At 34.6% G+C, this 25244-nt stretch overlaps 1 pseudogene; it reads left to right on the top strand.

Moving 5' to 3' along the window:
- Positions 1-22874: 22874 nt before the first annotated feature.
- Positions 22875-23022, top strand: LOC145244111 (U2 spliceosomal RNA; annotated as a pseudogene).
- Positions 23023-25244: the final 2222 nt, after the last annotated feature.

The raw sequence follows: 25244 nt of genomic DNA, 5'->3' as shown, positions 1-25244 counted from the left end.
ACTTTCATCGGTCAGTGCATGGGAAATCCTTCTATATTAAGACACTTCTTATTTTTGTTCCTATCCAGAGTGCCCCTTTTGGGGAGCTGGATTTTCTCCACATTTAAACCGATCATTTGTCTAACTCTGCCCTCGCAAGTAAATACAGACCCTACTAAGTGTAACCATTATTAGCTCATAATAGACAGTATGCATTCATTTGTGTAGAAAGAGTAAATTGATAAAAATCAAAAAAACATTTTTTTACAAGGTAGTCACCACTTATCAAGGCCCGGAAGCCACTCGGGAATAAGAGTTAGTGTTGGAGATTTGATAAAGTGTCTTACTTAAGGGGGCGGTTCATCAGGAATTTGTTCACATTGGACTTGAAGACATTCAGGTTGTAGTCAGGAGGGAAGCAGGCAACCGGAACAGAGTTCCACAGGCGGGCACTTCTAAGAAAGAAGCTTTGTTCATGGAATCTACGTTTTGATTTAGGCACAGATAAAGAGTGGGGAAAATTTTTGACAGTGGTTTCAGCTAGGCGGGTGTTTATCGTGAAAGATTGGTGAGGGGGGACCAGAGATTGGAGTTCAGACGAGCACCTGCCATGGTAGTAACGTTAAAACAAAGATAGGCTCGCAACGTCTCTCCTGTGGGAGAGAGGTTGCATGGAAGAGAAAAGGGCATCATCCACTAGACTACGAAGCCTATTTTGTACTCTGTCAAGGCAGGATAGGCTGTTTTTAGCAGCTCCTGTCCAGATGTGGCAGCAGTACTCCATCCTTCGACATACTTGGCTTTTATACAGATAGAGAATTGCATCAGGGGTGAGATACCATTTTTCCAGCGATCTTGGCAACTGACTTGATGTACGTATTCCATTTCAGGTCAGGGGTAAAGGTCAAGCCCAGAAGCTTATCAAAACATGGAGCTTCCCCTAGCTTCTGTGAACTAATAATTTACAGAGTTATTGCTTAGGGAAATGTACACAAACACACACACGTTAACTTATATATATATATATATATATATATATATATATATATATATATATATATATATATATATATATATAAAGTGTCCACAAAGTCTCGATATATATATATATATATATATATATATATATATAGAGAGAGAGAGAGAGAGAGAGAGAGAGAGAGAGAGATTGTACAAAAGCCAACCAAGATCCTAAAAGCTCTACACGGATGAGTGGAGCACTTAATATAAGAAATGAAGGATGAGAATCAACAGTTCATTTATTTTTTATTTTTATTCTTGTATTTTTACACGGTAACTTTTAAGTATTTTTGTCATTGTTCTATGTCATTTTTTGTCAGTGTTCTATCTTTTCTCGATTTCTTTTACCATGCATATGACATATCTTAATGTAGTTATAGGCTAATACACTTCTATCAGTTGTTTCGTATGTATAAGTCTGACTTTTCTCTTCTCTACTGATTAGAAACATTATCCTTCGAATTGTTATGGTTTTAAGAGGTCATCTTTTTCCCCCTTATTAATTTGATGATTTAATAAAGTTGTATTTAACTTCAAATTCTCATCCTTAATTTCTTATATAGATAGATTGATAGATAGATGTTTAGATAAATATACTATATATATAATTCTCATATATATGTGCGTGTGTGTGTGTGTGTGTGTGTGTGTGTGTGTGTGTGTGTGTGTGTGTGTGTGTGTGTGTGTGTCAGCGACGGTAATTACCTAACTACATATAAACATGAAAGATAATCATGCAAATATTCATGCTAAAAAATTAGTAAATGTTCAAAGCTCCCCATTTTCTTTAATTACCAAATCAGCAGATTTAGCTAGATTGGAAACAGTCTTGCATAGCTCATCTCTTTTAATTGCGTCCTATTTCGGGTTTAAATCGGATCGGATGTATAATATTTATGCAATAATGTGCCTCTAAAAAGTTATGTATCATATATTTTCTCTCGGTTATAAGCATTAAATATATGCTATGATATAGAAGTGAGATCTATCTATCTATCTATCTATCTATCTACCTATCTATCTATTATTCAATATATATATTTCTCTCTAAATCTATCTCTGTGTACGTATCTTTTCCTCTTTTTATTTCTCTTTCTCTCTCTCTCTCTCTCTCTCTCTCTCTCTCTATCTATCTATCTATATCTATATATATATATATATATATATATAGTAAATTATTAAAATATATATGGAAATAAGTTTAATTGCCATATATATTTTCATAATTTACTACCTAGCTCTACGTATGTACCGAGCACTGTTGAAGTAAATAAAATGATGTCGCATAAAATTATATCTTTGTATATTAATTTATATGATTAAATGAAATAGTTATACATATATATATATATATATATATATATATATTGTCTAAAGAGGTATTGAATATTTGTATATACATATATATATATATGTGTGTGTGTGTGTGTGTGTGTGTGTGTGTGTGTGTGTGTGTGTGTGTGTGTGTGTGTGTGTGTGTGTGTGGTTTGAATTAAATTATTTATGCTGGAGTTGCCTGTAAACACTATAATAAGTTGCTTTCTTTTAATTTATGCTTTTTGCAGACTTTACATAAATTCATTTTCTTTTTTTCTTCTACAAATTCTTTCAGTTTTTAGAAGAGCACCCGTTTATCTCTAAGGAGATGTTTAGTGTACTTTCGCCATTTTCAGCCCAAGCAAGGCACAGTGCCACTTTGATGTAGGGGGCTACTATCAGGGACATAAGTTACAGGGATACTATGTGGGGAGTTGAGCGACGATATATCTGTTCACATTACACTTGAACTTCTGTATGCCAGTATAGTTGTGAAAGTAGGAATCAGAAAGGGATTTCAATAGTTTAGCAGTTCTTGGGAAGAAACTATTAGAGTAGAAGGCTTTCTTACATCTAGGACTCTCTACTGTGTACAGGTTACAGTTTTTGCTGCTTGTCGAGTTTGTCAAAAGGGTAAAAGGGCTTGTAGTTTGTCGGAGCATTCACCATTAAAATACTTGTAGAACAGGCAGAGGGATGAAACATTTCATTGATGGGACAGATGTTGAAGCTTTGATGACAGTTTAGGACCTATCAGGTTGGCAGCTCTCTTTTGAACTCTGTCCGGGAACGAGAGACCTTTTTCGCAGTGGCTTTGGCAATGCTCTTAATATAAGTCGAGGAGTTTGAATGAAGTACTTTCAGGTAATATGTCTTTAGTCATAGCTAATAGTAACTGTGTAATATAGTCATAGCTAATAGCAACTGTGTAATATATATATATATATATATATATATATATATATATATATATATATATATATATATATATATATATATCAGACCGATAGAAAGTTTTTTTAGAGAGACCGTTTTAGATACTCATATCAAGCTCTCTTCAGCCAATACACATTGGCTGAAAAGAGCTTGATATGGGTATCTAAAACGGTCCCTAATTATCGGTATTTAAACCGACGGTACCAATGACTTATCTTATCTAACATTTTCTTTAAACAAAATATGTGTGTGTGGGGGGGGGGGGTACGTACGTATATGTATATAACGAAGAAACAGCAAAGTTGTCTTTAAAAAACTGCTTGAAAAAACACTTATTTCCTGAAAATATCAGTGTTTTTATACATGTCTATCGGAAGTAGACGTCCCACGATGGGTTTTGACTACTGACACACCCTTGAACTCTTTGCCAAGTGCAAGCAGGTAGGACACCAACATATTTCTAAGCAAGCAAAAACATACGCCACGGTGTCAGCAGCGTGAAAGAAAAGAGCGCAGTTATCTGCATAGGAAATAACTGATTTCGTAGAGTTCAGTCCATAAAATGGATCTTATTTTTGTTTTTGTGGGGTTTTTTTGTTGTAAAAGAGTCACCACTTATCAAGGCGCAGACGCCACTCGAGCATAAGAGTTAATAAGCATACAGTGGTCAGTGGGACAATGTTGTAGTAATTGTTAGTGGAAATTTGGTAAATTGGATTACTTAAGGGGAACGGCTCATCAAGAACTTGTTTACATTGGACTTTAAGACGACCATATTATAGTCAGCCAGAAAGCAGGCAAATGGAAGAGAGTCCCATAAGTGTACAGTTGTAAGAAAGAAACTTTTTTCATGGAATCTATGTTTAGGTTTAGTCACAGATAAAGAATGGGGGAAATTATTGATAGTGTTTTCAGATAGACGAGTGTTTCTTGTGAAAGTTTGGCGAGAGGGGGAATAGATTGGAGCTCAGACGAGCACTTGCCATGAAAATAATGATAAAGCAGAGATAGGCTCGCAACGTCTCTTCTGTGAGAAGGAGGTTGCAGGGAAGAGAAAAGGACATCTCCCACTAGATTACGAAGTCTGCTTTGAACTGTGTCAAGGCAGGACAGAGTTTACCTCTTGTACACCCCATGCAAAGCATATTGCCAGTTGGACGTAAGGAGTTACTATTCATAACCATGTTTACAGTAGACTATATAAGGAGATGAGCGAGATCTTTGTTTATATTACATTTAAACCACTGCATGCAAATATAGTTAAAGAAGCAGAAGAGAGGGAGCATGTCCGAGATGGGTATATTTGCTGATGATACAACGCTCTATAACATGGATGGGGGGGGAGGAGAACAGGTATACACAATTCTAAGACAATGACAGAATCCTTAGAAAATAACCTCCAGGCCGTAGTGAAATGAGGCTGTAAATAGATGGTAACATTTAATGCCAATAAGACTAAGCTGCTCTCCTTTAACAATTACAATACGCCTCTCCAACCACCGATATCTATGACAAATAACTCCCTACCTGATATTCTTCCTTCAAACTCCTCGGCCCAATATTCCCGGGCAATATGAACTAGAACAAATACACTGAGGATATTGCAAAGGCTGCTGCAAGGAAGGTGGGTTCTATCTATCGTATTAGAAACTTACTAGACCTAAGAGTATTCTGTACCTCTACAAAGCCACCATTCGCCCAGGCATAGAGTGTTGTTGCCACATCTGGGCTGGTGCATCTGCCACTAGTCTCTCCCTCTTGAATAAGGTCTAAAAAAAGAAGGCTTCAATCTAATAGACCCCGTTTTGTCAACTAAGCTCCAACCGTCTCATCGCCGCAATGTTGTATCTTTGTGCCTGTTTTACAAACATTTTAATGGGATGTACTCTGATGGACTCGTTGCACTTGTGCCACCTCTACCTACACATCCCCGACAAACCCGCTTAGCAATAAAATCACGTACGTCACTTCACTGTTGAGGTCCCTAAATGTTAGAAAGATTTCCATTCTAATAGTTTCTCCTTTCGAAAACCTAGACTTTGGAATTCCCTTCTTGCTACCTGTTTACCTGACTGTACTGATATGCAGAAGTTTAAATGTAATGTAAACTAACGTCTTGTTAATCTTTTCTATGCACTTACACCATTACTTGCGATATTCCTTGTTAAGAGTGAACGCAAGTAAAAAAAAAAGAATGACAAAGTCTAGTAGTGTGAGTGAAGAAGGCTATTAGAGTAGAAGGCTTTAATGCATCTACAGATCGCTACAGTGAAGGGATGGGATTTTGCTGCGAAACGGTTATATCGAGGGTATACAAGTGCGATTAATTCATTAGTGCACTTTCCATTAAAATATTGTATAATAGACACAAAATAGCAGCAGTGGTACAAGAGTTGACGCTTTGCTGATAGCGCCATACCTAGCAGATTGGGGGGCTCTATTTCGGGCCTTAAGAGGGGGAGATTAATAGAGGATGCAGCAGCCCGAATTTTCCAACAACTCCATGCATGGATGAATGATGGCTTTCTAAATATACAGGATACTGTCAGGGGTGAGTAATTTTCTAGCACGGTAGAGGGAGCCCACATTCTTTGAAGCAACTAAGCAATGTCCTCAATGTATTTATTCAAGTAGCAGCTTCGAAACGGATTTGGAAAATCTTTGACATTCCACGTGATTTAAACTTCAGTTTAAATTTCATGTTTGTAAGTAACGATTTTGAGTAATCCCTTCGGATACTTTAATTAGAAAAGATGTAAACATATATTTAGTCCGTTTCACTTTAGAGAAAAAAATTTTAAATTCGACTCTCGAGTCGTTTGACTTCTTTTGGGTGCGTGTATACTTACTTCCACGCGGCGTTAGACACGTTCGTATTCATGAAACTTTAGAGGGAGGGGTTTCTTGTTTGGTTGATATATGCATGTTAGCCGGTATTTGTGTACACGTCGGTTGATGAGAGGTCAACTATATATATATATATACAGTGATGATCATATTTATTGGCACGGTAAAATAAAAGTTAAATTTTGTCTAATAAATTCTAAAATAGGGATTAAATTAAAGAAAATAACAAACATTAAAATTGAGGGTAATGCAAAGGAAGCCTAAGAATCTTATTCAATTGGAGGATTATTGTCAGGAAGAGTGGGCTAAAATTACAACTGAAGAGTGCAACAACTTGGTTGTAAACTATGAAAAGCGACTGAGGAAGGTAATCAAGGCCAAAGGCTATACAATTGATTATTAAATAAATCGTGCCAATAATTTTGAACAAGGGTTTTTTGCAATTATGTTTGTTGTTCCTTTGTTATTTATTTTTTCTAAAATCCGATTGCTGCATCGGAAAGGCCAGTTAAAAATACATAATATACTTTGTTATTTTCTTTAATTTAATCCCTTTTTTAGAATTTATTAGACAAAATTTAACTTTTATTTTACCGTGCCAATAAATATGATCATCACTGTATATATATATATATATATATATATATATATATATATATATATATATATATATATATATATATATATATATATTACACCAGCAGGGAGACTCGAAATTGTCCGGGATTGAATGATGATGAACGAATATTTCACACTCCTATATTTTTATTGTCATCGAAATCCGTGAAATCGCCCGAGAGGAAGCTTCACGTGTCTCCATGCAATAACTTAGTCCAAAATATATGTTATTCTACACTAGCGGGGGTACCCGGCGTTGCCCGAGTGTTTGTTTCCGGGACGGGGGGGGGAGTTTTAAAAAATGTTATGGTAGGTAAGTAGGAAGGATCAAACTCGGAGTCATGAGTAAAAGTAGGAAAATAAAGTGTGAAAAAAAACAAAAAAAACATCTGCAACGTTAACAGTTCGGCCACCAAGAAAAGTCCATTCCAGTTGTTTGGGAAAAAAAACAAAAAAAAAAAAACGACTACGGTAGGTCGGCGCGAACGTGAATTGTCCAGCACGCTAACCACTACGCCACAGAGCACTGCAGCTTAGTTTAGTGATTTTTAATAACTTCACATGAAAGAACTACGAAGCCAAACCGTTGTTCTCTTCTCAACTGTTCCTTGTGAACGATCCCCAAACGGTGTTAAGTGGTGGCAGGAGGAGGAGGAATTTATTAGAGAGAAAATATTTTACCACTTCCATTGATCTTGACCGATTTTGGCCATGACTTCTCAGCAGAAAAAGTATAGAAATCTAAGATTATCGAGGAATTTGAGAAATAATAAGCCTATAACACACCTCAGATATTGTTCTGCCGTTTGTGCATATTATATTTGCATGAAATATCTTGATTTTTAATCCTATTAAGGTCAAAATCCCACGGGAAAAAATGAGTTCATTTTATTTATATAGATAGAAGATAGAAGAAAGAAAGAATAGATAGAAGAATAGATAGAAGAAGAAGAATAGAGAAGAGAAGAAGAGAAGAAGAATAGATAGAAAGAATAGAAGAAAGAAGAGAAGATTACACTCTAGAGAACGAACAAAAATATTAAGAAATTTAATCTACAGACCCCGTCATGCAAAAATAAATAAATAAAAAAGTAAAAAACACGTAAATTTTTAAGTCATAAAATATTCTTTGCCGTTAATGAGAAAATATGAAAATTACACGCGGAATTTGAAGCTACAGACCACTTCATGCTAAAAAAAAATCATGCTTTCGACTTACCTACAGTAGAATTTTCACAGCTTTACCGATGATCGATAAATTAAAATAACGGTTTCGGTAATCGGTAATTATCGAGTATCATTGCTGGATGGCATCGTCCTTACGAGTTGAAACTCCTACTTGTAAGGCATCGGTTTGGGGTATATTAGCCGGTTGGATAACCGCGTCCCTTGTGGGGACGAAGTAGGTTCCTTGCACAGTCGAATTTCGGCGCGGTTTATTTGATCTGTGTTAGTTTATAGAATTCCTTGTGTGCGGGGCGTTTGCTCTGTTGACACAGCGCTTGCCTCGCATGCAAGAGGCTCAAGTTTCGAATCTTGAGTTCGGATCTGCCTACCTGATGAGCCCAAATGAGGGCGAAACTCGAGTTTTGAACTTCTGGTTCGTTGATTGTAATGGCTCTTGTGGGTTGCGACGTTGTTTGGCTGTGGAAATAATATATATATATGTATATATATTAAGTAATGTGATTTAAAATTTAAACATTTTAAAAAAAATGTTAAATTTAAAATTCAAATTTTAATTAAATTAAAAATCAGTTTCATAAGAATCTGATTTTTAATTTAATTAAAATTTGATTTTTAAATTTTTAAAAAAATTTTAAATTTTTTAATTTTAAATTATAAATCACATTACTTAATATTGAATTAGCTCTAAGACATTTAACTATCGAGCTTATTATATATCTAAATTACAACGAGCACTTTCTATTTCCTGTATTTTAATTAAACTAGTCATTTCACTGTTACATTAAAATACACTCAGCTCTTTAGACTATTGTTCTAATCTCCTTTAAATTTATATGTATATATATATATAATGTTACCTAGCACCTTCTCTACTCTTATGATGAGAAGCATTAGGCTTCCAAATACCTTGATATAAAGAGTTCCCTTTATCTCCCGACTAAATATATGTATACCCTTACTAAATAAATGACTCATTCTATATTTTCCAATATATAGTTTTTGTGAATTCATTTTCCACTCCTATATATATATATATATATATATATATATATACATATATATATATATATATATATATATATATATATTAGCACCTTTCCACTCCATTGTTTCATATATCTATATAAGCTCCATTAAAATTTGTTGAGCTTTATATTATTCCGATAAGTCTCCTCTTATAGAATTGAATTTACTCTCTTCTTCTATCTATTTTCGTTATATATATATATATATATATATATATATATATATATATATATATATATATATATATACCCATTTTCTATTTACAAAATTTTAGTTAAGCTTTTCTCTTTTCATCCTTATGTAGTTAAATTCTGTTTCAAAATTGAAGACTTTTGTGAAATCGGCTAATGCAAGTGCTAAGTCTATTTCTATTTAACAATTTTTGTTAAGGCCTTTAGTTTTCTTACATAAATTAATTCCCTTTTGTCATCATAAACATTTTAGAAGTCGGATTATGTAGGTGATTAGTCTGCGATAGGTTAAAATTAATTTTTCTTTTTTGTTCCGGCAATTTAAACTGCATTCTTTATTTTTATTTTTGCATTTATTTTATTCGCCGTCATCCGCCGAGTATTCGCCGAGCTCACGCCGGCGCTTGTGGAAAACGCATGCTCGCAGTTCCGGAACCGACCTGTATGGAGGCAGTGATATATATATATATATATATATATATATATATATATATATGTGTGTGTGTGTGTGTGTGTGTGTGTGTGTGTGTGTGTGTGTGTGTGTAGCTATTTGCAGGGTGGAACGATAAAAGTGTCGCCCTACAGAAAATAACATTACAGCTTTATTAAAAAGTTTTATTTAAAACATCAATTCAGGTAACTTGATTATGTAGTAGAGCTGACATCTATTCAATGTAGCTGCCTTCAGTTTCAATCACTGCCTCCATACGGGTCCGGAACTGCGAGCATGCGTTTTCCACAAGCACCGGCGAGAGCTCAGCACATACTCGGCGGATGGTGGCGATCAGGCTGGCTTTGATGTTGTGGGAGACCATATTGGTGATGTTCTCGACGTATTACCAAACGAAGTAGTCCAGCGGGTTCAGGTCGGGAAGGAGAAAGACTAGTGAGAGGAGGGTACAAAATCGTAGCACTCCTTCTACAGCCAAGCCTGAGTTTCTTTGGTTTTAGGGCCTGCGCCGAGTCCTGTTGCTACACCCAGGGTCTGCCAGCGGCCATCTGATTGCACCAGGGATCACCACACTCCACGTGCACTTTGGTATTTACTTTCAAACCTACTTAGAAGATGTGAGGCAGCATGATGTGGCCCTCATTTGAAACCACGCCAAAGATCATAACTGTGGCCGGAAACTTAACTGTGGCCGGAAACATAACCCTGGACAGGTCTCTGTTATTCGTGACAATCCAACGATGCGTTCCGAGGGTGATGGAAATAATCCTATTGTCATAACTTGGATCGGTAGAGAGCATGAGTTGTGAAGCGGCGCATCTCTGATCTCGCTCGTTTAACATTGTGACACTTTCAGACATGATAGAAGGCTCTTATCGCTCTTGGGATTTCTACACAACTAGCCAACTAGTAGATGGTCTGAAACAAAAAAGAAAACCGGTCTTCATCAAACGGAAATGAAATCATGTCATCTCTTCTAGGGCGACAATTTCATCGTTTCACCATGTTTTTATGTATTCAATATCAGACGTGATGTTGCTAGTCTCAGTTTTCCCTATAAATACTTACGACATTTTTTTTCAGCAGAATTTTCTTAAGTTCCCTGCTTTTTTTGTTTTAGCTCATATGACTCATAAGTTTAGAGATATCCATCAATTTGCTGTTTTGATATCACATTGTGATACAGCTTCGTATTCTAGTAACTTCTTTTCAAGAACCGCATGCTTTTGGAACTCCCTTCCAGCTGACTGTTTCCTTTTTACCTGCAATTTTGGTATTTTCAAGATTAAAGCTATTAGACATCCCCTGTTTTTTCGATTTGATTTCGCTTTTACTAGCTCCTTACAGCAAGTGGCTCCACGCTTTGTCTGAAGCCATTTGCATTTTAAAAATTCGTATTCATATACGTAATATATATTCGCTTGACTCCCAGCAAAAGCTGAAATATGGTTGCAAATATGTAGCCCATATATTGGGCGAAAAATCATGGTGTAACCCGTTTTGAGTGGTTATTTCCATCTACGTTGTTTGCTTGATTGGTTCTGAACATTTATTTGTCGGTGTAATGAGAAACGATCCAACATGAATACAGTAAATTAAATAATAATTAATTTCAATTTCGGATTGACTGGAATAAACGGGTCTCTTTGGCAGTGGCGGTGATATGCACTCTAAAGAGTGCCACCCAAGTTTCTTTTTATGTTAGGATTATAATTATTTGTTCAAAGCTCACCCACTTTAATACGTCCCTTGCATGTGTTTACATATTGGCCTTTGGATGCGCCCGAACACGTGTTCGTTCCAGTGGCGTTCACTCGTTTCTACAAATACACGGATGGCGGGGGCGAAACTACCACCATGACTTCTAACCTGCACGCCCAACCCATACTTTTATATGTCTATATTTTGGGGGATGGTAATGTCCATATTTACCCTTTTATCATATTCTCTCTATCTCTCTCTCTCTCACACACACACAAACACACACACAAATACACATACACACATAGGCACGCACATATATGTATACATTCATTCTCTCCTTTTTCTCTTCATTTTTTGTACGTCACTTTATATATACATATAGATATAGATAGATAAAGATATATATCTGTACGTAGTATTAGTAGTAGTATTAGTAGTAGTATTAGTAGTAGTATTAGTAGTAGTATTAGTAGTAGTATTAGTAGTAGTAGTAGTAGTAGTAGTAGTAGTAGTAGTAGTAGTAGTAGGTTATAAAAATATATCTGGCAATTAAGATACACGGAATTTCCTGCGTTTCATCGTCTTAAAGATTCATAAGACTACATTCATATATATATATATATATATATATATATATATATATATATATATATATATATATATATATATACTCTGTCTGGCTCACTCTCATACTCTCTCTTTCTGTATATTTCATTTTTTTTCTTCCTTTATTTTCTTTTATATCTACTCTGTTTGGACAAGCCTCTCATAATCCCCCGTTTCTCTACCTCTCTCTCACATATACACTCTTTACCTTCTCTCTCTCCCTTTTCTATCTCTCTCCCTTTCTCTAGACACACACACGCACATAAACGCACGTGCATTAACATGTATATAACATGTATATATATATATATATATATATATATATATATAGTAAGTTATGAAAATATATCTATCAATTAAGTTACATAGAATTTCCCGCCTTTCATCCTCTTGAAGATTCATTCATACTCTTTATCTCTCTCTGTCTCTCTCTATCTCTATCTCTCTCTTTCTTTCTCTCTCTTTCTATTTCATTACTTTTACTGCCTTTATTTTCTTTTTCTATCTACTCACTTTTGTATATTGCCTCTTAGCAATTACGTTTTTTGTAAAACCTTTCTTTTATTTCACTTCCGGTCAAGCGTTGTGATTTCATCGACTGTTTGACGAGAGTTCAAACTAATACGTTCTTTATTTTTTATATAAATAGATCTTACATAAACAAATTTGTGGGCAAAAATAAATTAAAATTATATATTTAATCAAGCGGTAAAAAATATCATGACTGACAACGGTGTGTATGATATTCTAAGTAAGTGTAGAAAAATATACAAATGTTAGACATGCTACTTGATAAAATAAAATTAAACGGAAAGCAGTAATATGAATATATTTAAGTCAGGTATGAGTGACTACATTTTTTTAAGGATAAGATTTAATGAGTGTACAGCTGTCAATGGGAAAATGTCGTAGTAACTGTTAGTAGTGGAAATTTGGTAAATTGAATTACTTAAGGGGATGACCCAAGAACTTGTTTACATTAGACTTGAAGACGACCATATTGTAGTCAGTTGGAAAGCAGGAAAACAGAACAGAGTTTCACGGGCGTGCAGTTCTAAGAAAGAAGCTTTGTTTATGGAATCTACGTTTAGGTTTATGCACACATAAAGAGTGAGGGTAATGATTGATAGTAGGCTCAACTAGACGAGTGATCTTCGTGAAAATTCAGGCGGGGAACCATAGATTAGAGCCCAGACGAGCACTTGCTATGAAAATAACAATGTGGAGGGTAAAGGGACACGATCTATTCTTACCTATAATCAAAGGAGCAGTTTAAACTTGGTAACGTTGAATTAAGCAGGAAATTATATATATATATATATATATATATATATATATCCAACTTCCAAACATCACGTTTCCTCAATTAGTGATTTATTACTTTACTTTTCAAAAAGGTATCCATTACAATATTATTTCCTATTGCAACTAACTTTCTCTCTCTCTCTCTCTCTCTTTCTCTTTCTCTTTCTCTCTCTCTCTCTCACACACACAACTAACTAGTCTGCAAAATTATGTTATTGCTGCATATGTACTATTCACATGTTTACGTTTAAAAAATTATAATAACACCATTTTGAACAACTTACCTGGTTGATGTGCCGTTCGTTCTCGTTTTGAATATATATATATATATATATATATATATATATATATATATATATATATATATAAGTTTCGTGGTTCAATTTTAAATTCTGAAAAAACAACATATAGAGACATATATTCGATTTAAGAATTTATTGTTTGACAAAGGAATATATAGAAGGGGTTATTTTAATTTCAATGGCTCATATCATCAGAGGAAATGAAATGCAGTTAGCAAAATGTTCAGCTTTGAATGGACGCTATATATATAATAATATATATCTATCTCTTTCTCTCTCTCTCTCTCTCTCTCTCTCTCTCTATATATATATATATATATATATATATATATATATATTACATTTGTATAATATATGTCTGTTCCAGATGAATCGGTATATCATAAAAAGTATTATTGCTCTAATATTATACTATCGAGCTATCTAAAAGAACTTTGCAATATTTCCATTTATATTTGAATTCTAAATTGTAAAACTCTTATTCCAATTGGTTAGGATATATATGCATACATATATGCATATATATACATATATGTGTGTATATATATATATATATATATATATATATATATATATATATATGAGTGTGTGTGTGTGTATGTGTGTGTGTTATGTAATGGGTAGTTATAGTAAGACTGGACGTCTAAACTCAGGAACAGGTTTAATGCTTCCAAAATTCATACTAGAATTGTCGACAACTACCTTTTGCAAAATAAATGAAGCTCAGTTCTCAATGGCATTCCGCTGGAGATAGAAGCTCAGTCCTCGACATTTTTTTTACAAGGGAATGACCACTTATCAAGGCCCAGAGGCCACTCGAAGATAAGGGTTAAATAAAATTTAGAATTACTTAAGACTTCTAAATCGAACGAGAGCACACTACCCTTGTGGTTTAAATAAAGAGTTCTGTACTGATTTTCAAGATCGACAGAAAAATTCCCGAGTTCGACAAGATAAAACTGATGAAGGTCAGACGTTATATTGGCCGAAATGTTGAGGGGAAAACAAGATGAGAACAGTAGTCCGAATAATCCAAAAAAATACATAATCTAAATTGTTTTATACTTTATTTCTGAATCTACAGAACCGACGAGTCTACCTGTGACCCGTTGAGTCAGGGTTATTACATTGTTCATTGATGCATATATTGCGTACACGTAAACAATTGTGAGGACAAATTGATATGTGAAACGTGAATGATGTCTGCTTTCAAGTTAAAGGAAATTTTGCAATGTATATTGGAGATATCAGTTACGACAAAAATAAACACACTGTTTAAATGCTGTTGATATTGCAGAAAAATATATTTATACTACTCAATAAGAAACTCTTGTTTCTATGAGTATAAATGAGACAGAGAACTGTTTAAGCGTTGATATATTAAGTTATTTATTTACGTTGCTCTCTTGTTTCCCATCCCTTGTCTAATATTACTGCTACTTCTACCTCGTTTATTGTTCTTTCAGTCTCATTTTCCTTTTCTCCCACCACTGTATACATTCCATGTGCAAACAAACAACTGTATACATTCCATGTGCAAACAAACAACTGTATACATTCCATGTGCAAACAAACAAGCAAGTAACATTTATCTATATATCTATAAAAGTGAGAATCTGCGTGTAAGGACACTTCTCAACCTATATACTCAACAAATGTTTTTATCTAAAGACTTGAAATTTAGTATATACGCTATTTAGACATATGAACAACTTTTTAATCGTTTTTTTTTTTATTTCTGGAAAAACGGGCTGCTAATGGATCAAAATTGAAAAGCTGGTACAAGAGAGTTTTTATCTGTTTTTAACTGTTTCACGAATGCGCATGCGTGAATCGTTGGCATAACGGATTCCTTATGTTATGAGTAAGTTTGAACACACATTTTTAAGATCTATCAATCTGGCCTAATGGTTATCGTACTTGATTTACTGTCTTTAGATTTTAGTTTCAATCTTAGTTCGAGTATTTTTTTTTTTACTTAAAAGAAGTGAGTTGTCTAAAAAAAACTTAATACTCACATGCACATTTCTTATAGACTTTCATGTTTTCTTATAGACTTTCATGTTTCTCCTTTTTCTCATTGATAAAACTGATTTTATGCTTTGATTTAGATAGCAGTTGTGTAACCATTCTATTATTTTAATGTTTCATTTTATTTTATTTTATGATAACTACACTGAAGTGCTCCGGATCTGCTTTAAGCTTGACGTTCTACATATTGTTCTTCTTTTCTCCACATCGCGTCTGGGCAGCTCATCCCATTCTTTCACTTGATATATTAATTATAAATAATAAATTTATTAATTACTAAGTAGAACATTTCTAGTACTCTATACCGAAACTAATGCAATTTGTTATTAGGAATATTAGGGTTTTACTGGCTAAGTTAAAAATGGCGTAAGCAAATACTAATTGCAGCTTCTTTTCCAATTTTCGAATTTTTTAATCATGCCCAAACACATTTTATTTCTTTTTGATGGATTTATAGTTGCTAATTCTTCGCATAAATTAAGGGAAAAAAAGATTCATTGATTGATATAATAATTAAGTGAATTAATTTTTGCTACAAAAAAGATAATGTCAAGAATTGCAAATGTTAACTCAATTAAAGGAATAAATTGTAAGATGGCCAACATCATAAAATTTGGAATATAAGCTTTTGTCATTTATTCATTATGTGTGTGTGTGTGTGCGTGTGTTTATATCTGTGCGTGTGTTTATATCTGTGCGTGTATTTATATCTGTGCGCGTATATTTGTAATTGCCACTTTATACAGAAGAATGTCGATTGCTAAGTCTGGTTGTTAGCGTGAAGATGGCTCAGTAGTTCTAATTTATGGTTTGTTTTTTGTTTTTTTTTGCTTTGTTTTGTTTTTTGCTTGTTTTTTTTTCTTGCTTAGGAGATGACACAGTATCTTCCATTTGAATATAGCTATGGTCTCCTCTTGTTTTATAATTGTCTACTTTGTTCCTGCAATTTTTTAATTAATTTAACTTAGTAGACCCTCTTTCGTAAGCTAGGTTTCGCTGCATGATTAAATTCCATGATCAAACTCAAACGTATTTTGGGACGTTTGAATTCGACAGTTTCTACACAGACATACACCGATACATACATCGACACACACCGATACACACAAACAAAATTCATTTTATATATGCGACGGTACTTTATGTGTCTGGTAATGTTCTGATGTAGGTTTAGCATCGGAATGTGTCTGATAGATATAGAAAATCGATAATCGAAAAAATGCGGTTACAAAAGGAAGTCCGATTTTGACAAAAATTAACATTTTTATACAACGTAACATTACAAGTGCATTTGCGAAATTTTCTTACAGCACAAACAGAAATGCCGAGCCTATAAAATCAACTGCAGATTCTTTAAAATAGGCGCACGTTCGAAATGAATGTTTCTTTTTAGATCAAAACTGAGCATGATACTTGAGTTTTGTACGTTTAATTTTAATTCAAATGATTATGTAAAAATAATTTTGTATAATTAACAGTTGGATCTTTGATAAGATAGGGGCGCGTCTAAAAGGAATGTTTCTGTTTAAAGCACAAATGAATAATGATACTTGACTTTTTCATTTTAATCATCAAGTCAAGCTATTATTTACTGATAATTTTACTGTTGATTTTGAGATTTCAATGTATTATGAACTAAGTCACTGTGTGCAGGCTTTCTCCCTGTACAAACCGGGGTGGGTTCCTAACAAGAGCAATCAACCGATTTGATTTAAAAAACGGGTCATTCCACCAATTTCGATGACGATAAAAGTATGCTTTCATGGCTTATGTGAGCTGCGACGTTGCTTGACTTAAAATTATGTATATAAATTGACCCTTGGGCCAGCCATCCAGCTTAGGCTAGATTGTGTAAATTATAAGAAAGTGAGTTCGTAAAGTCAGTTAAATGTAAGTAGAACTCTCTTTCTTTCTTTCTCTCTCTCTCTCTCTCTCCATCTGTGTAACTATCTATCTATCTAACTATCTCTCTCGCTCTCTCTCTCTCTCTCTCTCTCTCTCTCTCTCTCTCTCTCTCTCTGTATATATATATATATATATATATATAAACCTCTGTTCAATCTCGAAAGACAATGGATACAACCGGTAAGGGTAGCTGTGCGTGAAATTGTGAGGCAAAGGTATGCAACTCCTGACCTCTCCTGAATCAGCACTGTTTGAGTCCAGTGGCAAGGAGAAGTCCAGGACGACTGAAAACAAATGTGGAAATAAGCAGGCAGCACATACAGCACCTGGAATTCCTAAATGGTCAACCATTTAGTACTGACTATACACATATATACATGTGTGTGTGCGTGTGTGGGTGTGGGTGTGTGTGTGTGTTATTAGGTTGGTGGGAAAATAATGTCGTCTTTGGCGTTCAACTTCAAGTCAAAAAACGACATTATTTTTGCATCAATCTAATAGTAAATATATATATATATATATATATATATATATATATATATATATATAGTGTATGTATGTGTGTGCGCGCGCGCGTTCGTGTGTGTAGAAAAACACAAATTAAAGACTGTACATTATATTTTACATGAATTTATTGTTCGATAGAATATATGAAAATTGTACTGAGCTTTTTTATTTGTTTGGGATTACTATATAAATATTAATATTTATATTAATTTTAAGTTTACCGGGGCTTGTCATTTTTCTTTTATATTTCTACGTTTAAGTAGATTTTTGTTATTTCCAATCAATTAGTTTTCATCGGCCATTTCTTTTACATTACGAATGTGATTTATTCAAGTGATGTTAAATACACTAACCAATTTACATTGGTTTGGAGATAATTATTGAATTTGATGGAAATATTTGTACAAAATGATTAAAGGTTGATAGTAATAAATTTAAGGATATGATTTTTAAAATAATTAAATTTAAAAAATGAATGATTAATTAATTAACCATAATAAATTATTTAATTAATACGGTTATAGATATACATGGTGGAACGATAAAATTGTCGCACTAAATATGACGACACGATTTATTTTCTGTTTAATAAAAACCTGTTTTCTTTTTTTTTTAAACTTTTTTTTTTTGTCAGACCATCTACTAGTTGGCAAATCTCAAGAGCGAAGTACTAGTGTACAAATCTCAAGAGCGAAAGTAGCTTTCTATTATGTCTGAAAATGAAACAATGTTCAACGAGCGAGATCGGATATGCGCCATTGTACAACTCATGTTCTCTAGAAATCCAAGTTATAAAAACCGGACCATTGCTAGGAGCCTCAAGATACATCGCTGGATTGTCACGAAGGTACTCTTGCATAATTTGACTCGAATTCTCGTGAATTATCGTCAAGCATTGATCGGGTGAGATCGGCAATTATCGCTGTCTGCCGAGCGTCGTAACAGACGCAGACTAATGAAAAAAAAACGGAAAAAAATGCAAATAATCAAAAATAACAAAAAAAAAAATACCTTGAAAAATGAAAAGATGTTTATTTATTTTATTTTAGCATTTAATTTTTCTTTCTTTGAAAATATTTAGCAACAGAAAGTTTTTTCTCTCCCAGAAAATTTTTTTTTAACCGTATAATTGTTAGGTTTACGTACAAGTTTTTTTTTTGTTTTGTTTTCTCTTCTTTTTTGTAATCGTATTTTTTTCTGTTTTTTTTTTTTTGTTTATTTATTTTCAAGACTTTTTATTCAGTCAAGTTTTTTTTTTTTGGGGGGGGGGCACAGAGAGTTGAAAAAAAATTTCTTTTTCAAGAAAATTTGAGTTTTTTGTTTATTTGGAGTTTTTTTCGGTTGTTAATTGCAGGCGGAAGAACTTTTCGATTGTTAATTGCAGGCGGAAGAACTTTTTTGAGATGAGGATATTTCCTTATAATTTTTTTTACTTCGGTCGACTGTTGAACGGCCATCGACGGCAAAGATGGAGGAGATGGGGTAGAGGAAATATTTTTTAGGGTTGCCATTTCGAACGCCAATAAATGCTTTTTACTATTGTTGGAATCTCCAACTTGGATCGCGCAAAAAGAAAAACGATCCTGTGCGCAAATATTCTGCACGGTTCATTTGTACATATCAGAAGAAACGATCCTTTACACACGATTGTTTTTTAAGCCAACATTTGTGTTTACAATTGTTGCACCTCATTTTTTTTACACCGATTATTGCCGGTCTCGCCCGATCTATGCTTGATGGAAATTCACGAGAATTCGGGTCAAATTATGCAAAAGTACCGTCACGAATAACAGGGACGTCACCTATGGGGTGAAAAGAAAGTTTCCAGTCATGGTGTTTAATGTGGTTTCAAGTGAGGGTCATATTATGCTACGTCATATCTTCGAAGTCGGCTTGAAAGTCAACACCAAAGTGTACCTGGACGTGCTGAACAGTTTGGTGATCTCCTGGTGCAATCAGGTGGCCGCTGGCAGACCCTGGGTGTGACAGCATGACTCGGCGCCGGCCCACAAGTCCAAAGAGACCTACGCTTAGCTTCAGAAGGAGTGCTATGATTTTGTATGCTTCTCTCTCTCTCTCTCTCTCTCTCTCTCTCTCTCTCTCTCTCTCTCTCTCTCTCTCTGGTCCCCCTCCTCCTCGACCTGAACCCGCTTCACAACTTCGTTTGGTTATACGTCGAGAACATCACTAATATGATCTTCCACAATACCAAAGCCAGTCTGGTCCACGCCATCCTCCGAGTATTCACCGAGCTCCAACCAGCGTTTGTGGAAAAGATATGCTCCCAGTTCCGGACACGTATTGAGGTGATGATTTAGGCTGAAAATGGCTACATTGATTTGATGTCAGCTCTACTACATAATCAAGTTACCTGTATTAATTTTTTTTTTCAATAAAAGTTTTTAAATAAAACGGTAGTGTTTGTTTTTGTTTGTTTGTTTGTTTTTTATTTAGGGAGACACTCTTATTGTTCCACCCTGTATAATAGCTTACATTCAATTAAAATTAAGATTACTTTTTAGAATTACAATGGAAATAAATTAAGCAAATGAGTTGGTAATGAATAAAACAGATGAACCAAATCGAAGTTGTGGAAGCCATATCGATCTTAATACATATTTCTTTTTCTTATTTATTTATTTATTTATTTATTTATTTTTTTGTCATTATGACGATATTGCTATCGGTGATTCAAGGCAGCTGTTTGCGGTTTTGAAGAGCACTCGCCGGATGAACGGAGATTTGCAACGTGTAGGAAGATAAAATAAATAAGCAAAACTTTATTGAATTGAACTGTAATGAAAACGGAACTTCGTTGTAGCGACCGGAAGCCGAAAGTATGCTAAACAAACAGATAGGTTCGTAATGTTTGGATTACAATATTATTATAGATAGCATATTACGATATAGTTTCGACGCTATCTTTTTCTTTCTTTTTTTTTCCGCCCTTCCTGATTAGTTCCTTTTTGCCGGCCGTTCTTAATCAAGAGGGAACCAATCAACATTCGAAACTTACTGAAATATTTATTAGTCGCCCTTGAAAACCGCAAGGTCACTCGGCGAATAGGATTTGAAAGAAAGAAAAACAACGATTCTCTAACAAGGGCACTCCTGTCGGCGTTCATCTTTTGGGGAGCCGCGATCTGAACAGAGGCAATTATAAAAGAAACGGAACCCACCTGACATTACAAAGTTTGTCTAGCGGGAATAATTAAACAAGAAAAACCTGGTATTCTTTTAATAATAGAGAAACAAAAATAAAACTTTTCGGTTAATCCAGCTCGCCTTTTTAGCGCAGGCGCAGAAATTCTGTAAAATTGTGAATGGTAACATTTAATGCTACTAAGACTAAACTTCTTTCTTTTAACAACAACAGAACAAACTTTCTTAATTTTTTTTTTTTCTGGATTTTCACCCCAAACAAGGCACAGTACCACTTTGAATTAGGGGGCTACTATCGGGGATACAATTTGCGGGGGCATTATGAAGGGAGATGGGTGGAAAGATGTTTGTTCACATTACATTTGAACTTCTGCATATCAGTACAGTTGGGAAAGCAGAATCCTGGAAGAGAGTTCCAAAGACTTGCAGTTCTGGGGAAGAAACTATTGGAGTAAAAGGCTTTCTTTTTAGGGATCTCTACTGTAAAGGGCTGGAACTTAGTTGCTTGTCGAGATTGTCGAGATTGTCGAGATTGTCGGGTGTAGTCACGTCGAGAAGGTGCAAGTGCTTGCAGTTCGTCAGAGCATTCACCATAAAAGTATTTGTAGAACAGGCAGAAGAATGCAACATTTCGTCGATGGGACAGAGGCTTAAGCCTAGATGACAATTCAGGGCCTATCAGGTTAGTGACTCTCTTTTGAACCCTGTCCAGGAGTGAGAGAAGAAACAGATGCACCAACCTAAATGTGACAACAGTACTCCATACATGGGCGAATGGTGGCCTTATAGAGGCACAGGATACTTTCAGGCGTAAGTAATTTTCTAGCACGGTAGAGAGAGCCCACCTTCTTTGCAGCAGCCTTGGCAATGTTCTCAAGTTATATATTCCAGTTCATGTTCCCTGGTGATTGCCATGACAATTAACACCCTACCTGAAAACTCGACAGGTTAACCATTCACGGGCAACATGAATTAAACACAAGTGGATTTAGGACATTGTCAAGGTGACTACAAATAAGATAAGCTCCCTTTATCGTACTAGAAAATTACTCATAGTAGAGAGTATTCTACATCTTTACAAATTCACAATTCGTCCATGCATGGAGTATTGTTGCCATATCTGCGTCTGAGTCTTCAACCTAACAGGTCCTACACTATCGCCCAAGCTTCACCTTTTGTTTTCTCATTCCAGTGTTGCATCTCTGTGACAGTACTAGAAAGACTTTAATGGAATGTGCTCTCATGAACTTGTGGCACTTGTGCCCCCCCTCGACGTACATACACCCGACTTATCCGACAAGCAGCAAAGCACCACACATTCATTGTCGAGAGTCGTAGATGCCGAAAACTCTTTTGGCTCTTTTCTATCAGACTGCTATACGTTGAAATTTCCTACCTATCTCCTGCTTCGCTAACTCTACTGACATGCAGAAGTTTAAATATAATGTGAACAGACTTCTCGCTGTTCAACTCCCTACATTCCCAGTTAGACACGATCCCAAATATATGTCCCTTACGTTTCATGTAGCAATATGTCTTGTTTGGTGGGAAAAGACATTTTAAACATGTAAAAAATTCTGAAGGTAAATTTCTTAAGGACTTAATAAAAAAAAAACTAAATCTATTATCATCATTATATATTATTACGCTTATCGCTCCGTCCGTTATCATGCTGTGCATCCCTAAAAAAGGAAAGTAGAATATTCCAAAAAATTCCAAATGAACTTTGAAATATTAAAAAATTGGTGTCGCTGTTGAGGCAAAGCTAATAAAAATGATTTGTCTTTCTTAGCTTTTTGGCTAAGATCAAAGTGTAGTATCTGTTCTTCAAGTGCTACATTTCAATTTTTTCTCTCTCAGTGGAAGAAAAATTCTTTACGAATAAGACAATTTTTTCTCCACGTAAAAAAAAACGACTCTAGTGTCTAAATCTGTCCCGTGGGGAGGCATTGTGAATAGGTACTATATTTAATGTAACAAAGTTTTAATATTAAAAAAAAGTAACTGGAAAAAGTTATTTCTGATTTAATTATAAAATGCCCTGGAAAATGTCCGTTCTGATTTTTTTTTTACTTGCCTCCCAACAAGGGCGGAATTGGACATGAGGTCGGTTAAAATTTAGGGGGAAACCAGCTCCCCAAAAGGGGCACTCTGGTCAATAAGAAAAATAAAAATTGTATCAGTATTGAAGGATTTCTCCTCTATTAACCAAGACGTGGGGGGCTGTAAGTCACTGGAATGCTGAAACTGATAGTACACTCAGAAATTCATGTTGAAGCAATGGTTGCCAAATCCCAAACCGTGTTAATGTTTTTATGTATTACTTTCGAAAAGCTGCTGAAACAGTTTATGATTTAAACATTACTTTATTTCAAGTATATTTTAAGCAGTGGGTTACGGGCTATGAAGTCAGTCTCGGAAATTACTCAAACCGTTTACGATTTAAACATTACTTTATTTCATGCATATTTTTAACAGTGGGGTGGGGGATATTAAATCAGTCTCGAAAATGGGTGAAGCCGTTTACGCATTACACATTACTTTATTTAATGTATATTTTTAACATTGGGGTGGGAAATATGAAGTCGGTTCCGGAAATGGCTGCAACCATTTACGTTTTGGACATTATTTAATGTATGTTTTTAACAGTAGGATGGAAGATAAGAAGTCGGTCCCGAAAATGGCTGGAAAAAGTTTACGATTTATACATTACTTTATTTCATGTATATTTTCAACAGTGGGTTGGAGATTATAAGTCGGTCCCGGAAATGGCTGAAACAGTTTACTCTTTAGACATTACATTATTTCATGTATATTTTTAGCAGTGGGTTAGGGATATAAAGTCAGTCCCGGAAATGGCTGAAACATTATTATTATTATTATTATTATCACAACCACCATCATCATCATCATCACCACCACTATCACCATCATCATCATCATCATCATCATCATCATTGATGTGACAACAGCAAATTCTTTTTATTGTTTTTACTCTGAAGTATATATCCGTTAATATCTAAATGTGAGTTAATTGGGCGTTTTTCTGTGTATTTTAATTACACAACATACGTGCAACAATATTCCCTAATTCTGGTATTTAGCTATGCTTAAAAAATCTGTTTAAATTTTTCTAATTTTATTTACATCTCCTAAAAATTTCCGATTCCAAAGCAAACAAATAAGAATAGATCTGATTAGCTACACTTAATAATTATACTATCAAGGCAATATCAACTCAAGAATAAAGATTCCTATTCACTTGCCTCGCCACGAGGGCAGAGTAAGACACAAGATCGATTTTTAGTGTTGGAAAAATCCTACCTCCCAAAAAAGGGGCACTCTGAATAGGAACACAAATAAAATTTTTCTCAGTCATGAAGAATTTCTCCTCCACCGACCGAGGATAGAAAAGGCAACGTGCAGCATCAAATGCTATACTCTCATCTTGGCTCGAGGAAAAAAAATGAATAATGGTCAATGAGGTGGAATGATTGCTGATTTAGAAATTAAGAAGTTTATGAGATGGATCAAATACGAATCGATTACTTGTGGGGACAGTTCATGACAGGATCATGTTGAAGTTGGATTTGAAAACGAATATGTCGTAATCTACAGGAAATCGGTTCCGTGATAACGTGGTTCCAAGAAACTCTGTGGGCATTCCGCTTACTTGCTACAAACATCTTTTTTTATTATTATATCTAACACACATGCAAAATGATCTTTCTTTATGAAATCATCCATTTTTTTTATTATTATTTCGATTAATCGGACACGTTTTTCTCATCTTGAATGTTATCTGCACAACGTTTTGGTCCATGTAACCTTCGACAGTCTCCAAGTGTAAATGTGTCCATGTTTTTTTGTTTTTTTGTCTTTTTTTGTTTTGTTTTGTCTTGTTTGTTTTTTGTTTTGTTTTTTTTTTGTTGTTGTTGCTTTTGCTTTTGTTTTGTTTTTTTGTTTTTTGTTTTTCAGAAAAAAAGGTTAGCTCTGCACTCTAAAGTTTCGAATTTTTGATCAAGTTAAAAGTAAGTTTAAACAAATGATAAAGGTAATTTATATATCACACAATCACAGGGGGTATTATTTCTAACTTATTGTGATTAAAATTTTAATTAAATCCATCAACCAAATTGTAGGCTTATT

This window comes from Euprymna scolopes, chromosome 22 (assembly GCF_053919585.1).
Source record: "Euprymna scolopes isolate OS-2025 chromosome 22, ASM5391958v1, whole genome shotgun sequence".
NCBI classification, from domain to species: domain Eukaryota; kingdom Metazoa; phylum Mollusca; class Cephalopoda; order Sepiida; family Sepiolidae; genus Euprymna; species Euprymna scolopes.
This window is presented reverse-complemented; position numbering and strand designations above follow the sequence as displayed.